This window comes from Ursus arctos, chromosome X, assembly GCF_023065955.2.
Source record: "Ursus arctos isolate Adak ecotype North America chromosome X, UrsArc2.0, whole genome shotgun sequence".
Lineage (NCBI taxonomy): Eukaryota > Metazoa > Chordata > Mammalia > Carnivora > Ursidae > Ursus > Ursus arctos.
In genome coordinates, this window is record NC_079873.1 from 21,597,695 (window position 1) to 21,620,602 (window position 22,908).

Consider the following 22,908-nt stretch of genomic DNA (forward strand, 5'->3'; position numbering starts at 1 on the left):
TAGGTCTGATTTCACTTAGCATCATGTCCAAAACGTCTAGCACATATCAAAGGCAGAACTTCCTCGTTCTTTATGGCTGAATATTCCACTGTGTGTATGTGTGTCTATTTATGTACACATCCCCCCTGACTACATTTTCCTTATCCATTCATTTGTCCGTGGATACTACGTTGTTGCCTTATCTTTGGCTATCGTGAATAATACTGCCATGAACAGGGGACACAGATAGATCCTGGAGACAGTGATTTCATTTCCTGCAAATACATACCTAGAAGGGGGATTACTGTATCACATGGTAGTTCTAGTTTTAATTTTCTGAGCAATCTCCATACTATTTTCCACAAGGCTATACCAATTTACACTCCTACCAACAGAGTATAATGGTGCCCTTTTCTCCACATTCTTGCCAAAATTTATATCTCGTCTTTTTGATAATAGCCACCCTAAAAGGCATGAGATTATCTCGTTGTGGTTTTAATGTGTTTCCCTAATAACATGAAGCATCTTTTCATGTAACTGCTTGCCATTTTTAGGTCTTCTTTGTAAAAATTTCTTTTCATGTCCTTTGTCCATTTAATTGGATGGTGTTTTGCTAGTAGGTTGATCCTAATTTTTCCACCTAGTGTGACAGAGATGGAACAGTAAAGTTCCAAGATTCTCAAGACCTGGTCTGTTTTTTTGTGGTTTTTTGTTGTTGTTGTTGTTGTTTTTTAAAGATTTTGTTTATTTATTTGACAGAGATAGAGACAGCCAGCGAGAGAGGGAACACAAGCAGGGGGAGTGGGAGAGGAAGAAGCAGGCTCATAGCAGAGGAGCCTGATGCGGGGCTCGATCCCATAACGCTGGGATCACGCCCTGAGCCTAAGGCAGACGCTTAACCGCTGTGCCACCCAGGCGCCCCAAGACCTGGTCTGTTAATACATGTCATCATCTTGACTATTAATAAACACCTTTTCTCTTTGTAGAAGGAGAAAAACAATGGACCTTCCTACCTTAAAAGATGAACATTCAGGGAACTTGTATGTATAATCAGTGAAAACCCATACACACTACAATACCTCCTTGGGAATCAGATTTAAGTGTGTAGAGGAAAGAATGTTCCAATTCCCCACTGTAGTGGTTTTTATTTTATTATGTCCCTCTTGCATATAGGAGCAGAAACAAACAAACAAACCTGATCGAGAACAAGTGAACTATGTAAACATAAGACAAGATTATTGTGGCTGTTGGTAGTACAGAATAAGGAAATATCAGGTGTTTAAGCAAGGATGATAAGAGGTTAAATCCCACCTCCTTTATTTCCTTGCATTATGACCAACTTACTCAAGCTTTGTCAACTTCAGTGTTCTCACCTGACCAGTAAGGATGGTGATCATTACCTTGAAGCAGGGGCAACTATTTCCTTGAAGGAATAATTGGGAATGTCTGGAGACATTTGGGGTTGTCACAACTGGAAGGAATGCTACTGGCATCTCGTGGTAGAGAACAGGTTGCTGCTAAACATCCTACATTGCACAGGACACCTCCCCCCAAAAACAAAGTGTTATCTTGCTCGAATTGTCAATAGCTTGGAGGCTAAGAAACCCTGCCTTAGTGGACTTATTTTAAGACACAAAAGAGATTCCCTACATGAACACAACTAGCAAAGCATCTAGGACATAAGAAGTGCTGCAAATACTATTACATCACTTGTTAAATTCATCCTCCTTTGAGTACAAATGTGTTATCTACAACCATGACCTAAATTTGGATGTGTTGATCCTCCTGTCTAGTTTATTAGCTGGATGTCTAATTCTTTCCCTGAGTTCTTCTCCTCAATTCCAGTGAAACTCCAAGAAGGCTTGTATGTGTTACATAAAGACCCCTAGATCTCTTGTATTAGCTCCAAGTAAGATGGCTTTCCCTTTTGTCTACTGAGCCAGGGTGGGAGGAGGGGCAGGGAAAACCCAAGGTGCTTTCTTCCATATTGAGAGCCCCACCCCACAACTCTGCCCATTCTTTTTTTTTTTTTTTAAGATTTTTTATTTATTTAACAGAGAGGACAGCCAGCGAGAGAGGGAACACAAGCAGGGGAGTGGGAGAGGAAGAAGCAGGCTCCTAGCGGAGGAGCCTGATGTGGGGCTCGATCCCAGAACGCCTGGATCACGCCCTGAGCCGAAGGCAGACGCTTAACGACTGTGCCACCCAGGCGCCCCAACTCTGCCCATTCTTTGCCATATTATCTTCAAGTACAGTGCAATTTCATTACAGAGAAAAATCTGATTGTAAAAATAATCAGAAAGCTTAATAATTTTAAGTATTGGTAGATGTGGGATTTAGGATGCTGCTTTCATTACTGATGGTAGTGCAGAATGATGCCGTCTGACCTAGTAAAACGGGAGTACATGGATAACTCTAAAATGTAGTGATTCCACTCTAAAGTGAACAAGCATGATGGCCTCCACTGAACTATTTTTTGTGGGATCTTCAAATTTATAGAAGTTGGGGGTACTGAGGTATTGTGATTGTCCATACCCAGTAGTTAGATAAAAGGTGGCCACTCCATAAAACTGAGTACCTTGCAATAGTCAGAAACAATGAATTATGTCATAAGCACATGCCAGACACTGAAATACAGTAGTTAAGAAAGTAAACAACAAAAACACCAGAATGAACTATGCCATCCATGTAAATTTAAAATAGTTGCTTATAAACAAGACATTCTCTGAAAATACAAAATATACAACTGAATATATTAGAATACATGTTCAGGAGCACCTGGCTCAGAGGGTGGAGCATGTGACTCTGTCTCAGAGTTGTGAATTCAAGCCCCACATTGGGCACAAAAGTTACTTGAAAACTAAATATTAATTAAAAACAAAAAAAAGCATGTTCAGTTGTAGAAAGGAAGAGGAGTGGAATAAAGGGGAGAGAAAGAATCAAGGAAGGCAGGTAAGCAGGAAGGCACAAAAGGGTCTTATACAGACTAATGACAGTGTATTATAAACCTCTGAGTATAAAAATTAAACTTGCATTTAAGGTAAAAAAAAATAGGTGAAATTTGTAGATTTTATAAATGATACAGGAAACAGGAATTCTAGGAAGCTGTTGAAAAACTGCTTGAACCATACCCTAAGACATTTGACAGAATGAGATTAGTTAAAAATTGAAGAAAAGAAAAATTGACAAAAATGATAGGCACTTCAAAAAGAGTATTTGAATTTCAAAGAATCAAGAACTGTCTGTGAGAAAAATCAATAAAACCTTGAAATTACTTTCCCCAATGGCCCCATGATCAAGTTGTGGATATTAGGGGGTTGGGGAAATCAACCCGTGATATATCCAGGCATATTCTAAGATTTGGTGTAATTTAAGATTTTTAAGTATGAGGTAAACTTAATTAAGTTCCTTTTAAGAATAATATGAATTTTTTTCTTTTGTGTTTTTTTTTTCTCTCTCATTTCCCCAGGCCTCAATAATACAAAGATTTTTGAAATAAATTAATATACAATTTTTAGTCTAGATTTTAATAGGATTTTTTGTAAATTTTGCCCACTTGTGATTATCCAATACTAACTGAATACCTGTATTGCTTCCTACTTCCGTTCTTCTGTGTGTCACAGGGGTCTGTTGCAACCATCTCCTTAAGACCACTATTTTCCCTTCATCTCTAGTGGGAAAACACTTTCTGCTTCATATATCCAGATCTTCCAGTGAAGCAGCCCACACTCGAGCTATTTGAGCCCCTACAAAGAGATCGTTCAGGCCTCCGTCATTTTCTTCCTAGAATTCCCAGCCATGCTGGGGAGCATTCTGAGTAGCAGAGAGGTAGAGGCCAAATTGCCATACCTGAGTACTGATTCCAGTCTTTCATCTATTTCCTCCTAACCCTCTCATTCCAGTAGGTCTGTGATGCAACTAAAACATATGGTTCATTGACCCATCATATTTCAGTGTTCTTCACCATTTTATGTGCTTATTTTTTTTTCATTTACTCAATTTGTTGCCTGCTAAAAAAAATTAACTCTCAAAATCTTGACTCAAGCTCTGCTCACCAGACAAAATACTAGCCCTAGTTAAATACATCTGTCTAAAAATATTTGCTCTCAAGCAGGTGTAGGAGACAGAAAAATATGAAGAACCAATCCCACTTTAACTGTGTGACCACAAATCCCAAGAGATCCTCTAAATTCCTAGTAAACCTACTATACCTTTGGACAAGTTGCTTTCTTGCTCTTTGAGAATATTATTTTATACCTCCTTCTCTCTCCCCCAATCATCATGCTTTACACAGCCAATGAGTTGACTTCTCATCCAAATAAAAAAATGAATGGGAGAACCTGCTCGTATTCTTATTTCCACTCTAGATGTACTAACTTACCAACATCTGTAAACCCATTTCCTGCCTTTCTTTTAAAACAGTTGACCTGTATGAAGTGCTGACAGATCAACTCCACTACAGAGTCAGGTCTACTTCCTTCTGTTTAAGGGTTTTGCCCGCCTCTCTTGCATCATTTTTCTGCTCCACTGCATCACTTCCATCATCACACAGACATGCTGTCATTTTCCGCCATCTTAACATAAAGAAATCAACTTCCTTGAATACTGATCTCCTCGGTTCTGTAATTGTTTTTTAACAAAAAACCCTGAATGTTGATACTGTCTTTATTCATTTCACAGTATCTTCCCACCCCTTCACCAAAGAAGTGGCAAAGTTAATACTTTAAAAAGTTAAGACAAAGTTAATATGGCTAAATTTTACTTAAAATTGAATTATGGACTTCTACTTCTAGCTATGACAGTGTAGCCTGCTTAAGTTTAAACGTCTTACTAAGAACAATTACTAAATTTCAATAAATTTAAGAAAAATATTTTGAAGAAATTAGAAAGGTACCATGATATCCAGGATTTGTCAACCAAGATTCAAGAGAAAAGGGAACTACATTGCTTTTTCCCTTGAGGCATGTAAATATTCCCAAGCAACACAGAGTTAAAAAGATAAGCTGGGGGTGGGGGTGAGGAGCCCAGCTGGCTCAGTCAGTAGAGAACAGGACTCCTGATCTTAGGGTTGCAAGTTCGAACCCCATGCTGGGTGTACAAATTACTTCAAAAAATAAGTTATTTTTTTAAAAAAAGACAAAAACAGAAAAAAAGGGCAAGCTGAGTAGTGCAAAGGAAGTATTATGGCTGAGGAGCTGAGGATGGCTACACTAAGTTCCATACAGCTCAGGAGTTCATCAAATGCCAAGAAGAATGGCTCTGGTAATCACATTATAATTTAGTTTTGGTTCTGTGAAGGACTTAGGAAAAACTGCCACCCAGAAACAGACCAGCCTGCATTAATAGTAAAACCAGCTTTGAATTAGTTCAATCTAAGATAAAGTAAAAATACTCTTTGAAAAGGAAATTATTTAGATCCGTAAATTAACCCTACAGTATTTCATATACAACGTATGGTAAACAATTTATCATGAATACCGGCACAGGGCAAAAAATACATTATTAGCAAAGCATGTATAATGCTATGCAATATAAGACTATTTTTAATAACAAAGCAATGGGGAAAAAAACCCTTGATAGCCAATCATTAAATGACTAGTTAAAATAACTGTGATAACCCACTCAAGGTAACACTATGCAGCTAAGCAAAGCAATTAAGAATATCTTTCTATGGGGCGCCTGGGTGGCGCAGTCGTTAAGCATCTGCCTTCGGCTCTGGGCGTGATCCCGGCATTCTGGGATCTATCGAGCCCCACATCAGGCTCCTCTGCTGGGAGCCTGCTTCCTCCTCTCCCACTCCCCCTGCTTGTGTTCCCTCTCTCACTGGCTGTCTCTCTCTCTGTCAGAAAAATTAAAAAAAAAAAAAAAAAAAAAAAAAGAATATCTTTCTAGGGGTGCCTGGGTGGCTCAGCTGGTTAAGCTTCCAACTTGATTTTGGCTCAGGTCATGATTTCAGAGTGGCGAGACTGAGCTCACTGCAGAGTCTGCTTGTCCCTCTCCCTCCCCCTCTACCCCTCCCCCCACACACACTTGCATGCATGCTCTCTCTCTCTCAAATAAAATCTTATAAAAAAAAATATCTTTCTATACTTTCATGGAATTTTACCCAGAATATATTTCTAACTTAAAAAAAGGTAACTTCACATGTGTAAATTATAGTTCTACTTAACAGAAAAATATGAAAATCCTACCTGACAAAAAAGTTAACCAAGAAGTGACAAGGATTAAAAACTAGTTAACGTGCTATACCTTGATTTTTACATTTACCTTTGGGAGCATGAATATATTTTATGTAATTATAAATGACAAGAGCCACACCGAAGCATCAAAAGCTATGTGAAATTAAACCCCAATTCTATAGTGAGCTGGTACATTAAGCACAAGAACTATTTCAAGTTATTTTAAAAAACAGTATGACTATACATCATTAGTGGCATGTACCCTAAGGACAAAAGGAAATGGGGGAAAAAACCTGAAAATATTCTTAGTAATTAGTAGTGGTTTTCTATAATGGTGGTGTTGTTATTTATAGACAGTTGTGCATATATTTTGTGATAAAGGAGATAAAAAGTTAGGAAATAATAAAATCACCATTGGTAACTTTTTTTTGATGCAGGAGAAAAAGAAAGACACGTAAAATTCCTGAGGTTAAGTCAAAATGCTCCTATTACTATGATATTTGAATTGAAATGCATGGTATAAAATTCATGAAAAACGTCACAGTTCTGTTCACTGAAAAGGTGTAGGAACGAAGACTAACCCAGTGAAAAATCTGCACTACCAGTGCCCAGACTGTGGTCTCTAAATACCATTTCCTATTAATAGGAATAGGAGACTCTAAAGAAATGGCTGACTCCAGGTCTGATGTAGAAAATATACTATAATACCCTGAATCATTTTGTCATACTGGAAAGCATGCAAGATTTCAAATAATTGAGGGCATAGCAAAGAGCTTCCAGACCCAACTTCAGTTGTCAACTGGTAGGCAAAATCAGCACAATTTAAGCAACAATAAGATGAAGACTGCACTGGATTTCAACATTTCAAGTGTGCTTACATTCAAAAATTTGTATTGGCATTTAAGAAAAATAAAGTCCATCGGTCACCTCTGGAGAATGTTAAGTACCCAAGTCATTATTTTGAAACTGATAAAAGCCAATACCCAAACATCTTTCATGCTTCCTTTACAAACTATTGCCTTGTGTAACAAAATGTTGATGAAAAGAAGATCTATATAAATCTTGCACTAATGGTAGCAATTAAACAGAGTTAAATTGCCTAAAGACGACTTACAGGACCCAAAATGGCACTGCTCATAAATCTACAGTTTATTACAGGAATGGGATTCAGTATAGCAAAATCGTTAAAGTCAGTACATACATCACAATTAAAAGCCGTCTCAAATAGAGTCCAAAGAGGCCAGGTGCTTTATCACCTATAAAGTAGTCTGGCAAATAAGGAAAACTTGAAGATGATGTAACCTGTCTCAATCTACTACCACCTCACTGAACGCACAGAAGACAAAGGAATATAATAAATGCTATGTGGGTATCATCAGCCAAATCTTGTAAAGTACAAAAAATCGTTTTTTAGTATAAAATTTGTAAGGAAAAAAAAAGGTGGAGCTATAAAGCAGACGGATTTAAGGGCATTATCAACCAATTACAACTCTGGATGTTATTTTGGTTTTGATTCAAACAAACTACCTGTTAAAACTGTATATAGAAATGGGGGAAATTAAAAAACTGGATGGATATTTAACTACTTTAAGAAATTAGGGTTCTTAAAATTAGGTGTGATAGTAATATAGCAATTCTTAAATTTTATCCTTTAGAGATACTACCTAAGAATGTTGAGATTTAATGACATAAGGCACACTTACTAGCATGTATCAGCACTCAATAGATTATATGAGTATTCTAAATTAAAGTCAGAGAAAATGTTCACCTTCACAAGTCCTTTCTACTCGATCAGGATTCCTTAAATCCTGCTAATGAAATAACAATAAAGTCAAGTTTCTCAAAATATGCCAGAATGATGTCCAAAGCTTTATCTGGGTAGTAGTAATATCAGGACCACTTCCTCTTCATTCCATCAGATTTACGTTGGCAAGGGCAACAGATCTTTACTTGTTTAACAATAACTTGAATCATTTTTTTCTTTCTGCATTCAGAGAGAAGAATTATGTAGAATCCTAAACTTGTGATGACACGGAGATGGTATTTTAAAAATTATCATGATGATTTTGTATCATTTGAGCAAGTTCACTTAATAATTTATTTTTCTTCAATTTTTAAAGTGGAGAGGAAATATCTTTGCCTGAAGCAGAACATTTAGCACGGACTGAGCTACCATTACTCTTATAAAAACCTATAGAACAAGTTCTGCCCTCGTGCAAAATTCATCATTTTTATATGAAGGACATATTTCTTATGAAGAAAAAAATACTCATCTATTTGAGGCAACGCTGCAGACACACTTTTGTGATTTTTATACATACCATTTTAACAAAAAATATACTTTTAGTACAGGAAATAAATTCAAAATTCATTCTTTATGTCTCAGATTTAACCACCTGACCTTCCTTAAGGCAAATGAAAAGCAACATGTTTAATGAGATACAGGCATTCATAATTTGCTTTTTGAATGAACACTATCAAGGGCTTTCATTAGAATCTCAAATGTTTAAAAAAAAAAAAAGAATCTCAAATGTTCACTTGCCTATAATGCAAAAAGGATCCCACTCTAAAGGTCCAGGTGGCTTTTAATCTGTTTCCGACATCAGAAGAGGTTCCAATAATCCTGCAGGTACCAGGCACCAGGCTTTAAGTTAGCCCTCAAGATCTCAGCTTAGTGGTGTACACAACATTTATCATTCCTGGCACTGGTGATATGATGCATTTTCCCCCCTGTGATTGGGATGTATTAAAGGGTATAGTTGACTTTAACAAAGTTACATTATCCAGATGGGCCTGATCTCTCCCATGAGTCCTTTAAACCTAGAGGTCAGGGTGAGAGTCAAGCAGAGATTTAAACCATGTGGGAAGATTCTCCATTGCTGACCTTCGAGATGGGGGCAGCTGCACTGCACCAATAAGCAGACTCTAGGAACTCACAGGGAACATTAGAAGGCAAGAGAGATCCTCAATCTATAGCTAGCAAGGCAGTAAATTCTTTCTTCCAGGTTATTTAGGTATAATGGATGAATAAACTTATGATGTATTTAATGTGTACTACGTGATGATTGGATATACATACATTGTAGAATTACCGCCACAATAACATCCATCACACCTCACATAGTTAAAAGTTTCATTTTGTGTGTGTGAATGTTTAAGTTCTATTCTTCTAGCAAATTACCTGTATACAATATAGTATTACAAACCATACAGGCTGTATAATAGATCCTCAAAACTTACTCATCTTCTAACTCAAAGTTTGCAACCTTTGACCCTGATCTCCCCATTACCCCCAACCCATGGCAACCACCACTGCATTCTGTAAGTTAGGCTTTTTTTTTTCTTTTCTTTTAAATATCTCACATGTAAGTGATACCACATGGTATTCGTCTCTCTGTCTGGCTTATTTCACTTAGCACTTGGCATAACGCTCTGAAGTTTCATCCAAGTTTTTACCAATGACAAAATGTTCTTTTTGTGGCTGAATAATAAATATCCCCTTGTGTATTTTTGTAGATAGGGAGACACACACACACATAGATACATACAAAACATGTATATGCTATGTCTATCTCCCATTCTCTTTATCAATGGACTCAAGTGGTTTCCAAGTCTCAGTTACTGTCAGTAAGGTTACAGTGAACACGGGGTGCAGCTATCTCCGAGACAGTGAGTTCATTTCCTTCGGACATATACCCAGAAGTGCAACTGTTGGATCTTAGGCGAGTTCTATTTCTTAGTTTGAGGAACCTTCATACTGTTTTCCTGAACAGCTCTACCAGTTTATATTCCCAAAAACAGAATACCAGAGTTCTCTTTTCTCCACATTGTCACCAACATTTGTCACCTCTAGTTGTTTTTGAGAACTAACAGGTGTAAGGCTGTAGCACATGGATTTTTATTTGCTCTCTCTGAGGATTAGTGATGTTGAGCATCTTTTTAAACCTGTTGGCCATTTGTATGTTTTCTTCGGAAAAATGTCTGTTAAGGTTCTCTGTCCATTTTTTTTTAAATCAGATTGTTACTGAGTTTTAAGAGCTCCTTGTATTTTATTTATATTAATTCGTTAGTGGATAAATGTTTGCCATTATTTTCTATTTCATAGGCCTGCCTTTTCATTTTCTTGACTCTTTGCTGTGCAGAAACTTTTTACTTTGATGTAGTTTCATGTATTTCTGCTTTTGTTGCCTGTACTTTAAGTGTTAGATCAAAAAAAAAAAAAAATCATTGCCAAGACCAATCTTTCCTATGCTTTCTTCTAGGCGTTTTATGGTTTCAGGTCTCGGTTTAAGTCTAAATTCTACCAAATGGGACGAGGTTAGAAGAGAACCCCAGGCTTCTGGAAGTTATCAGCTACTTTGATTGCAGCCTTGTACTACCCTAAGCAGAGAACCCAGCCACACTGTGCCTAGGCTTCTGACTTATACAAGTATGAGCTAATAAATGGGTGTCATTTTAAACCACTAAGTTGTAAGAATTTGTTACACCAAATTAGAAAACAAATTCATCTAAGACCTGAATACAGGTAAGACAAATACAAGGGTGCACAAAACTGACTAAGGTAGAAAAGGCATTGGGTCTTTAAAACAAACAAACAAACAAACAAACAAACAAACCCTATAATATGGCATATTTTGAAATATACTGGCTTATAAACATTTTTTCCATGTACAAAACTATGAGGATGTGTGTTTAGCAAAGCAACAATTGCATCAATTATGATGTTATTGTCTTTGAAAGGCACTGTTGACTTGAGAGCCTTTGAGGAGGTCAGCCCCTGGCATTGGATAGGACAGGACTCTACAACATGAAGTCCCTGGGGGCCTATCTCTTAAGTTTCAGCACAAAGGTAAAATTTTGCCTCAAGAGTAGATCAAGAAAAACTTTAGGTGGTGAAATATTCTTTAAAAAGCTTTCCAGATTATTCACGCAACTCAAGAATTGTTTCTGAAAAGTGTATAGAATATATGCAAGTGTTTTGTGAGAATATTAATTCATTTCACTAAGCATTTCATTGCTCAAGCACTGACAATCAAGATGTTAAAGAGGTTGATGGGGTACCGATGATGAGTTTATTTTTAAGCGCAATTAATCTGGTGCAGGGATAATTCCATTTCTGTTTTAGATTCTTATCAGTGGTCATACAGGGACAGGATGTCAATTTTCTTCACAAGATAATAAAACTTATTTCCATTAGGGAAGTAGTACATATTTAAGGGCAATAAAGAGATCTTAATTCATACATTCGTTTTTACGTGCCCATCTTACCTTCCTCCAGTCCTCTCACGTCTGCTCTTGTGTCTGCTTTTTTTCCACGTGATTCCTGATTTAAACCAGAGTATGTTTAGAATGCATTCATAACCCAAAAATCCTCTCCCCTCCCTCCCCCTCCCTCCCTCCTTCTATACCTCCCTTTCCATCTCTAACACCATATATAGAACTCCCATTACATATAACACTAGATATATGCCAAGTGGATGCCATTATACAGGGTGATACTAATTAAATTTTTACTTGGTATTTTCCTAATTGTTTGAATGCCAACAAATCTTGTATCCTAAGTCGTCTTTTTTTTTTTTTTTAACTTTGTCTGTTCGTACATTTTCTGTCATATTTGAATCCATGGTGTAGATTGTGTTCATTAAACATATTCAGTGCCCAGAATTATACCATGGACATGTGGCTGCTTATTAAAACAGGTTCTTATAATGATGATAAAACTAACTAGTGACCTGAGAAGAGGATAAAGAAAATCTTATTTGGCCTTTAAGCCCATCTCTGAAGCCTCTTGGCATTATAGCCTTTAGCAAATGAAACCAAAATCTCAGTTTCTTAATCTATAACTTTTTTTTTTTTTACCTTAGAGGCATTTTTGTGGAATTAATAATGTGTGAATCACTTTGAGATCCACAGATGAAAAGCCCTCTCTAAATGCTAAGGATTGGTTTAATTATACCATAGGGGACATTCGGGTTTATATTGTAAAGCATGCATATTTATAGCTCTTTTATTTTAATGCTAGTTATTTTAGCTGAAGAAGCTATTTTTACTTCTGAGGCTGCTTGCTATTTTCTAGTTAATAACTTTAAGATATAAATAGTATACTATAGCTGCTAAACTCAAAGGTCAAACATGCTTCACACACAGAGGGAATTTATGTATTACCAATCCTCTTAATCACAGAGCATATGTCATTAGTGTCTTGCAGCTTATTTAACCCATGAATGTAGAAATTCATCGTATTAAAAAGCCTAACATGGGCCTATTTGTCCCTAATACCCTGAGATGTATAGCCTTGTAATGGTCACTAAGAGGTAGTGTTGAATATAGTGTTTTCTCCTATTTTCTTCAATCCCATTTTATACTCTCTGTGAGGGGGAAAAAAAAAAGGTTTCAACTATCCGTTTTTCATTTAAACCCCATGTAACAATACACCCATTACGTGGAAGCTGATAATGCACTAGGCATATACCAATATAGTTCTATTCCTGTAAGATCTCAATCTGCAAGGGCAGTCAGAAAATGAACAGATCATTTCAATACAACTAGTTCTAAAATAGTGATTTGAACACAACGTTGTAAGTTCTCATGGAAGGGAGAAACTTCCTTCCCTTGATATCTACAAAGATTTCAAAGGGGAAAGGATATTTGACTTGGTACTGGAATGATTCTTTAAGTCATTTATTAAGCAAAGTGGGCTTCGCATAGCTATGCGTTACAGCCAGTAGACTGCCTCACAATAAGGGTCTCCAGAGGCCAAATTTCTGCACCAATTGTCCTCCCTCTGTAAGGGCCAGGCGAAGACACAATTTCTCTGGGGAACCACGGAGGTGTACAGGACACTGTGACACCGGGGAGCCTGAAATGGAGTCTCAGCTTGGGCCTCTTATACCCTTCTGTTCACGTAGACCTATTATTGCTAGGTAACCAGCTCCAACGTCAGAGCCCTCTCAAAGTGCTGGGGGGATGGGTGGGGAGGTGTAGTTCCTTTAACCAGGTGTTAGCAATTGATCTCCAAGCAGTCAGTACATGATGCTGATGAGTGGTGTGAGCTTTTCCAAACTTGCCCTTGAACCAACCACGGTTACAAAGCAACAGTATCAGTAAATGTGTTTCACACCGTAACCATTGGTCACGGGTTGGCAGGTACAGGTCTGTCTTCAGCAAAAAACTCAAGCCATTTTCAGGCCGGATAGAATGAATCCTCACAGCACTGGAGACATGAGAAGTTGCACAATAATTTTACTTTACACAAATCAGTTTTACCACATTACACTTATCTGCAACCAACAACAGATTCCTAAGTTATTTTTAAATTTTCTGAAAACCAAATGCACCATTTTTTGACAACATTTTAGGTATGAAAAACTATACAAATAGCAGCTGCCTTTTTTAACTGTTTCTGCCTGGGATACTATCGCTAGTTCTCAAACATTTCGGTCTCTGGACATCTTCACACTCCTAAATGTTATCAAGGACTCCCAAAGAGCTTTGAGGGGACATATTTATTAATATTTACCCTATTAAATATTAAAATAGAAATTTAAATTCCTTTAAAAACAAAATACGAAACATTTAACTAAGAATACCGTTGTTATACCTTATTGCAAATCTATTAAATGTCTAGCTTCATAGAAGACAGGTGGATCCTCAGATTCTTCTACTTTCAATATGTTACGTGTTGCTTTAGTAAAAGTACTTGTCTGAACAAAATATGGCCTCTCAGAGAAGAATTTGGAAAAGGGAGCAACATTTTAATAGCCTTTTGAGATAATTTTGGGTATGCTACTGTAACACTACCCTCAAACTTCATAAGTTAGCTTCATAAAAGCTGTAACATGGAATCTCAAACCGCATCAATGGACTTTTTGTACTGTTACGTTAAAATGCATTGATAAATCTTGCACATTCAATGTATCTTTTAAACCTGTGTAATTTTGTAACACCAGACTCTTGTCATTGGAACCTCTTGGTTCACTGGCACTTCATTATATAACATAAAAATTATACTCATTAATATCACCACTATTTTTATCAGAAAAGCAATCACTGAAAGGCCATCAAGCTTATGAAAACATTTACAAGTTTTCACTTGCAACAAATACCATCAGTTGTTTTCCATCAAATAGGGGGCTCACGTGAATCATTTTGAGATAATGTCTTTCAAATACATAGGTCTGAATAATCATTACTTGACCATCAGTATTTTTCTTTTCAAATAAACCTAGGTGTTTCCATAAAACAAAACATCTACTTCAGTGCCCAACTCAAACAACTGCACAAGTGTTTTTCCCTGAGACAATCACTTACGACAGTATGCAGTCAAGACGGTGGAATTGGAATATTTTTCCCACTTTTACTAGGACATTAAGCAAAATCAGCAGTCTTAAAAACAGTGTGCCACTGCCTTGGTGTATTGTAAGGTACTAGCTCCTTCATGTAGTGCTGCTTTTGCAACTAAAGTGCAAATGTTAACAATGTGAAAAAGAGAAATAATCTCTTTGTATTATTATTTATTTTTGAAAAGACACAGACTATCTTAAAGGGTCTCATTGATGCCTAAGATTCAGTGAACCATATTTTGAGGACCATAGCAAACCCCCCCCAAAACGGGAACACAGACTCTGAAAATACATATTCATACTCTGGGTCTGAAATTTTCTGGCTGCAATGTCAGGCAAATCAATGAGCCATTCTTGGTCATTTTTTTTCCCCAAAGTTAGTAGCTTATGTTTATAAGGACAAAATGAAATAATGTAAAAAAAACACATTTTATGTAAAGTAATAAATGCTATGAAGGAACACTTATCACCACCACCACTGGCTTTGCATGAACACATAATGCAGATTACAACATCCCTTTAGCATTTAGATATGCCAGTGCTGTGGGTTAGCAATACAATGTTATATAATGTTTTTATGTAAACACTTTCCTCTTAAGTAATCAAGGTTGAAAGGATCACCCAACTCCGTTTATCTTGGCTCTGATGATGCATTAGTAACTGCAACTCCTTTGGCATCCCTGTAACATTTGAAATATCAGGAAGATACAGACAGTCCATTACCAGAAATAAAACATTACTCTCAGAACAGCACTGTACACACGGAACTAGTAACACCACACACCAGACTAGAACAGCCTACCTTGGAGAAGAACGGTGGCGTTCCGTCTCTCCCTCCGGTTTTCATTCCTCCTGTTTCGCCTACCTTCCAACAAGAGTCTGGCCTGTTAACCAGTTTATCTCACTTGGCTTTATCCTTGATGGAGAAGCACACAGGTTCTCAGGATGCTTTCTGAAAAGAAAAGAAATCTGCAAACACCGAGGCTTCTTAAACTTTGGGGTGCTTAAGAATCACCTGGAGAAATTTTGTAAACTATTGCTCCTGAGAGTTCCACCCTCAGAGAGCCTGACCCCTCTGGTAGGGTTCAAGAATTTGTTATTTGCAAAACATGCCAGGTGATAATAATGTTGCTAATCTCAGGATCACATTTTTTGTGGCCGATTTTTCTCTCGTGCTAACACAGACCACCTGAGAAACAGACTTCCGGGCTGTTGTCATGCTAACAGTCCTGGTCTTTTTTCTATCTCACCTAGATCACCTGGCTTGTAGGACAGGGAAGCAGAAAAAACCAGCATTCCAGATACTGGGGTGGGGGCGAGGTAGATCTAAAAGTTGAAAACAAAAGAAAAGCCAAAAAAAAAGTAAACAATTCCTTAAGGACATTGAATTGACAATTTAAATTTAGCCAGAAGTGAATTACTGTGATAGCGTGCTTGTTAAAATAAGCAGTTGATCATAATTAATTTAATTTTCCCTTCATCTTCTATGGCTCATGGATTTACCCAGTTAATTGGCACATAAAGGGAGTTTCCGTTGACTAGATTTTTTCTTTTGAAATATTTGCTCTTTTCTATTTGTTTTATAGGTTGCATACTTTAAGGCTTGACTTTTCCTTTAGAAATTATCCTTTTTGACTTTCTGTTAGTGAAGAAATTAGTACTTTTTAATGATAAATCACTTGTAGAGATGTATTAATGTAGAAGAAAATGGAAGTTTCTAAATATATTAATGGGCAATAATCAAAGACCTGTAGAACATCTTTGTCAGGGGCAAACTTGAATTTGGAATGAAGTGTTAGGAGGGTTACCCATGGATGTCCACACGACAGTCTGTTACACCATATTGAAGAACAAAGGAGCGTATTTTCTGTTATTTGTGAAATATAAAGGACAAACTGATCACTGGAAGTAACTTCCCAGTAGAAAAGCTATTCCCAAGACGTAGCCCGCCTTGCTGAGAATTTTTTATATGAGAATACAGGACAATCGCTATTGACATCCACGAATGAGATGCAAAAATGCAAGGGAAGGTGGTGGGAGACAAACAGTTGTTTACTCTGTAAATATGTTTTAAGGATGAGGGGTTGTTATTTAAATTGCTTTAAAGTCAATGATGTTCTGAACGTTAGGGTTTAGTTCTACACTTAATGTGCAAGTATGGAGGCAGTGTTTAAAGTTGATGCCCCAGATCAAGGGTTCTCTTCTCAGACTGGAGAAAACTTATTTGACGCCAATTAATTACTTTCTTTAGGGCTTTAGTAGCCCAAATTACTTCCTATAATCCAATTTCTAGATCTCATTTTGTATCTCAAGGTATTGTATACACATGTATTTTCAGAATAAAGACCTTTAAATGGCCAAATGCTGTTACCTTTGTCATATCTTCTCTGTGAGGGTGAGATCAGCTTTTCGGAAAAGAGACACATAAGCTAAATCTTGTCGGATTAAGTGAAGTAACTCAGGTAACAGCCAGTATCACTAAAGACAAGGTACTTAAAATTCCTTTAAGGCACTGTATTATCTAGCCCCCTTTGACCTACCTCACTTTCTCTTTGTTCCCTTGCTGGAGCCACGGGTCTTGCTCCTCTAAGAGGCCACTGAAACCACATCCTCGGTACTATTGCATTTGCCAGGGCCCAGGAGGTAAAATAACTATGCCTCTTCCCTTCTAGGTTCCAGGACGAGACTACCCTGGAATAAAAGATTAACAACAAAAAATTGAGTAACATGTATAGCTCCTGTATACATGAGAGACATCACAGAACACTGAGTAACTCCCCGAAACGGCCTAAATAACATCTCCTGCTGAAGACGAAAGAAGGTGTTGGTGGGTAGGAGAGCCAGTTACCGGAGATGACTGGGGAAAACACAGTAAACAAGGGCGTGGTTGTTATGCAGATTTAAATCTGTGACTTTTCAATTGATACGAGTTTCTAGGAATTTAGAATCATTTTCCTCTTCCTGTTACAGAGTGGGAGACACCCTTACAAATGCAGATTTCCCTTATACATGGAAATATCTCTTATAAAAGGGTAACTTCAGTTGGTTTTCAGAGTTTCTCTTCTGTCTGCTGTTCCTTAAATATAATCAGCGTAAAATAATCCTTATGCCAAAGAGGCCTACTTCGGGTGACATATTCCGCTTCCCTTCGCTGGTCTAGCTGTTTGCAACACCCTTCACCATATATACACATGGATTATTGATCCCTGTCAGGGAGCAAGAATTCCTGTCCCCTTCAACATCCTCCTAGTTGGACTAAGAATCAAAGTGACATGAGATGGATGAACAGGAGAAAATCAAATATAATAACATACCTATGGGTAACCAACAGAGGTGGGGAAATTTCAAAGACAGGCACAATAAAGTATATGTCATCCTAAACTAAGAAGGGGGTAGGAGTCAGGAACGTCAGAGGAAAGGAATGCAATTTACAGGAAGATGAAAAAGAGTAAATGTTTGGTAAACAATATTTGCTGGGCCACTCAGAAACCAGGGGACAAAGACAGGATTTCAATCGACGTGGCTAGGTTCTTCCTGGTCTACCACACCTAGCTTATATTATAATGTAGTGATCTATGGGACTAGCTCTCTTCCGGGAGCAGGTCCCCAATCTAAATTCTTTTAGGCAGTTGTGGGGGAGGTAAAGAACTTTTCCTGACCCTGCTGGGTTTTGATTCCTTTGTAACTCAAAATAAGCTTCATGCCAAAGTGGCCCATCTTGGGGCAGCCTGTCGTGGGGCCCCTACATCCATGATCATGTATTCCCTTTGGTCTTTATTCAAGGAGTAGCTCAGTGATCTCAGTGAGACTTTCCCAGGCCAACATATGTCAAATTTCAAGCCACCGTCCCTTTACTCCTTTCCCATCACGTGATTGCCATCCTCTATTTCATTTTTCCCATTATTAAATGTAACTTTTTAACTTTTTGTCTCCCTTCCCTTGACACACTGAACTCCAAGAGGGCAAGAATTTTTGCCTCTTTGCTTCAATTGTGTTGCCTGGAAGGACGATTAGAAAATGGTAGGCACTGTGGCTCAGCCAGTTAAGCCTCTGCTTTTGGCTCTGGTCATGATCCCAGGGTCCTGGGCTCTCTGCTCAGCGGGGAGTCTGCTTCTCCCTCTGCCTACTGCTCCCCCTGCTTGTGCTCTCTTGCTCTCTATCACTGTATCTCTCAAATAAATAAATAAATAAATAAATAAAATCTTTAAAAAAAAAAATAGTAGGCACTCATTAAATATTTGTGGAAGTAAAGGAGTGCTAACCCAATGTACAACTGTCTTCATGAAGAAATCCTGGACTGAATCTTTTAACATAAACTGAAGCCCATATTCGGCTGTTAAAATGCTGGTATCCATTTCTAAGCCAGAGCATATTCTCCTATCCTTTGTATATTATGAAATCACCAGAAAGATTTCAGCATTATTAACCTGGGTTTTGTGACATGGAGTAAAACCTGCTTGAGTCCAAACACAACAGCCTTTATAATCTCTTTATTACTGTTTTCCTAGGTATGTAAGAACGGGATTACTTCTCAGGATGGAAACTGCAGAATTGTTTTAATAATACTAAGTATGTACTCAACTAAAATTAACGCATATAATTGGTCTCTGGGTCCTTTTTAAAGTGTTAGGAATGTAGGCTTGTATGTATGCATTACCGTTCTTATTTTATCATATAGCACAAAGCACTTGTAGTCAAAAGAAAATTTAGACCAAATCTTCTAATCTCAATAGATTAAACGTGTCTTACTGTGTTGATGTAATTAAAGTGAATGAAGTCAGGATTCCAGGGCAGCTGGGTGGCTCAGTCGTTAAGCATCTGCCTTGGGCTCAGGGCGTGATCCCGGTGTTCTGGGATGGAGCCCCACATCGGGTTCCTCCGCTGGGAGCCTGCTTCTTCCTCTCCCACTCCCCCTGCTTGTGTTCCCTCTCTTGCTGGCTGTCTCTCTCTCTCTGTCAAATAAATAAATAAAATCTTAAAAAAAAAAGAGAGAGAATTTAAGTCAGGATTCCTTTAAGACAAGAGAATGAATCTGGAGAACTCACCTCCATTCAAGAAGCATGAACAAAAGCTGACTTGAGCCTGGCACTGTGCCAAACAATCCACATAATTACCATTCTCAAGACTGCATATATTACAAAGGAGATTTCTAGTGCTTGCTTCTTACCAGACATTCCTGAATCAATCAACTCTACAGTTGACCTTGATTTTAAGAAATTTTATTTTTTAATTTTTATTTATTTATTTTAAATGATCTCTATACCCAACGTGGGGCATTAACTCAGGACACCAAGATCCAGAGCTGCATGCTCTTCCGACTAAGCCAGCCAGGCGGCCTTAAGAAGTCTTAAATTGAAAAATGAATCTTCACGGAACATGGGAAACAGTATGAACTACCACAGTTGGTCCATGGTGTGGGAAACAAAGGCAGAATAAAAATTATTAAATTTCCTTACTACCTACAGCCCACTGACAAAGCCTTAAAACAGGCAGAGTAACATTCCTCTAGGAACTCAGATGCCTCTATGTTACTACTTTGCTAAAGGCAAAAGATAATCCTAGCCTGACCCCCAGGATCCTGTACCTCTCCTTTAACATATAAAAATCCCTTTGGAAACTTCCTTTATCTCTACCTGCCCCCCCACCAAGATACAAGTTGGCAATCAACGCCCAAGCATATGACCCATCCATATACATCTGAAGGGTCTCAGAACTGAGGGTTTACTAAGCAAAAACTGAGGGCTTATTCCCAACAATATCTAGCCCCTCAGGATCCTGGAAACCTTGTTTCCAAAATACCTGAAGGCTTACTCTATCCCTAACTCCTTTCCAACTTGAAAGTATATAATGGGCCACTCCTCATGACCCCAGCGCGGCTCTTTCTGCAGGAAACAGAACCCCATGGGTTCTGTCCCCGTGCTTTAATAAAACCACTTTTTTGTACCAAAGATGTCTCAAGAATTCTTTCTTGGCTGTTGGCTTCAAACCCTAAAGTCTTTTCCTACATCAGTCCATATACTCTTTCCTCTTAGTAGTACCTGTATTTATTATTTAGAATTAAATGTCTCAAACAAAATACCAACAATTTATGTAATTCTCCAGACTCCTCCATTTCTATGATATATGTAACATATATTATACATATATACAACACATAAAAACTGTACAGTTTACTGCTTTTTTAACTTAGAAACTTACATTTTCATACATTTAACATTTTTTTTTAAATATTTTATTTATTTGACAGAGAGAGAGAGCGCCAGTGAGAAAGGGAATACAAGCAGGGGGAGTGGGAGAGGAAGAAGCAGCCTCCCAGCAGAGGAGCCTGATGTGGGGCTCGATCCCAGAACGCTGGGATCACGCCCTGAGCCGAAGGCAGATGCTTAACTGCTGTGCCACCCAGGCGCCCCCATACATTTAACATTTTTAACAGTGACCCAGTGACCAATTGATTCAATATAACGTAATTTGTTTAGTCATTCCTAAAATTTTGAATTTTTGTAAGTTAATGAAAAATTAGGTGTTGTCTGGGTGGCTCAGTTGGTTAAGCGTCTGCCTTCAGCTCAGGTCATGATCCCAGGGTCCTGGGATCGAGCCTTGCATCGGGCTCCCTGCTCAGCTGGAAGCCTGATTCTCCCTCTGCCCCTACCTGCCATTCCCCCTGCTTGTGCTCTCTCTCCCTGTCAAAAAAGTAAATAAAATCTTTAAAAAAAAAAAAAGTTAATGAAAAATTAAATCACCAACATTTAAGAGAAGTGATATGCTATTTTTCTAACATATTCTACCACCTTTTTCTAGGTTCCTCTGCTGGCTGCTACTTCTCTCCTACATCTCCTCCAAACACTGGCATGCCCTAGAATTCAGTTCTGTGACCACTTATATTTTTACTCTACTTTGGTTGTTTTGATGATCTCAGGTAGTCATACAGCTTCAAATGCATCTATATACTGATGACTACCAAATGTGTATCTCCAGCCCATACCTCTTGTCTGACCTCTGGACTACTCAATACTCACTTGTCTGTTTGTCATCTCAAATATAATATGTCCAAAACTGAGATTTTCTTTTTTCTCCCCATATCTGAACCACCTTCAGTTTTTCCTATGTTAGTTCATGACAGTCATATCCTCACTATTTTTCAATCCAAAATATTTGAGATCATCCTTGATTCCTCTCATTCTCACAACCCACATCCTATTTGTTATGTTTGATCATCTCTACCTTTAAAGTACACACAGAATGTGACTGCTTCTCAGAGCTAGTGTGTAGTACAACTCCAGGCAGCAGGTTAATATGCATATCATGAAAATGTTGCCCAGCTCTCTAGAATGAGAGGGGTCCTCAATGAGTTGCCATAGAGGGCTTTTATGGTCAGTCTTTTATAGAAAACTGATCAGGGAACTTAAATCTCCTTGATGTCACCACTGATAATACCATGATTACTTCTCTGTTGAATATCTTGTCTTTGATGTTTAGGACAAACAAGGTGGTCTGCTTATGTTCCCTTATTTCTGGTTTCCTTACACCTCAGCATTTCTGGGATTTCTGTGAGCTTGAGCATGTAGCCCCCTACCTATCTCTCCCTACCTAGCCCCATCTGTCCCTTACACAGTATGTAGAAGACTGTCTGGCATATGGGGCACCTGGCTGGCTCAGTTGGTAGAACATGCAACTCTTGATCTCAGGGTCATGAGTCCAAGCCCCACGTTGGGTATAGAGATGACTAAATAAATAAATGAACAAATAAATAAATCTGCTATAATTTTTTTTAAGCATCTTATACATAGTTAGTGTTCGAAAACTGTATGTTGAGGGGCACCTGGGTGGCTCAGTCGCTTAAGTGTCTGCCTTTGGCTCAGGTCATGATCCCAGGGTCCTGGGATCAAGCCCTGCATCAGGCTCCCTTCGGGGAGCCTTTTTCTCTGTCTCCTCCCTACTTGTGCTCTCTCTTGCTATCTCTGTTGCTATCTTTCTCTCAAATAAATAAATAAATAAATAAATAAATAAAATCTTAAAAAAAAAAAACACCTATATGTTGAGTTCAACAATATTTATAACTTTGTAAATATAGGGGCACCTGGGTGGCTCAGTCACTTAAGCATCTGCCTTCAGCTCAGGTCATGATCCCAGGGTGCTGGGATCAAGCCCCATATTGGGCTCCCTGCTCAGCCGGGAGCCTGCTTCCCTCTCTGCCCCTCCCCTGCCTGGCTTCTGTGTGCTTGCTCTCTCTCTCTCTTTCTCTCTCTGTCTGAAATAAATAAATAAAATCTTAAAAAAAAAATTTGTAAATATAATTGAATTTCTATTACATGCAGCCAAAAGGAATCCAAAATGATATAATCATCAACTTAGTAACCTATGATAAAATGATTTAAGTATACAAAGAATGAAATGGGTGTTGAGTTTCT

The 22,908-nt window shown here is 38.0% G+C and overlaps 1 long non-coding RNA gene across 1 annotated transcript in view; it reads right to left on the reverse strand.

The window, feature by feature from the left end:
• Positions 1–17,191, reverse strand: part of LOC123000144 (uncharacterized) — a 32,644-nt gene extending 15,453 nt beyond the window's left edge. Inside the window, exons 1-3 of the long non-coding RNA XR_006407917.3 lie at positions 17,041–17,191; positions 15,303–15,452; positions 11,427–11,481 (exon numbers count right to left, since the gene is read on the reverse strand). This is a non-coding gene — a long non-coding RNA (uncharacterized LOC123000144). The remainder of the gene's footprint in view (positions 1–11,426; positions 11,482–15,302; positions 15,453–17,040) is intronic.
• Positions 17,192–22,908: the final 5,717 nt, after the last annotated feature.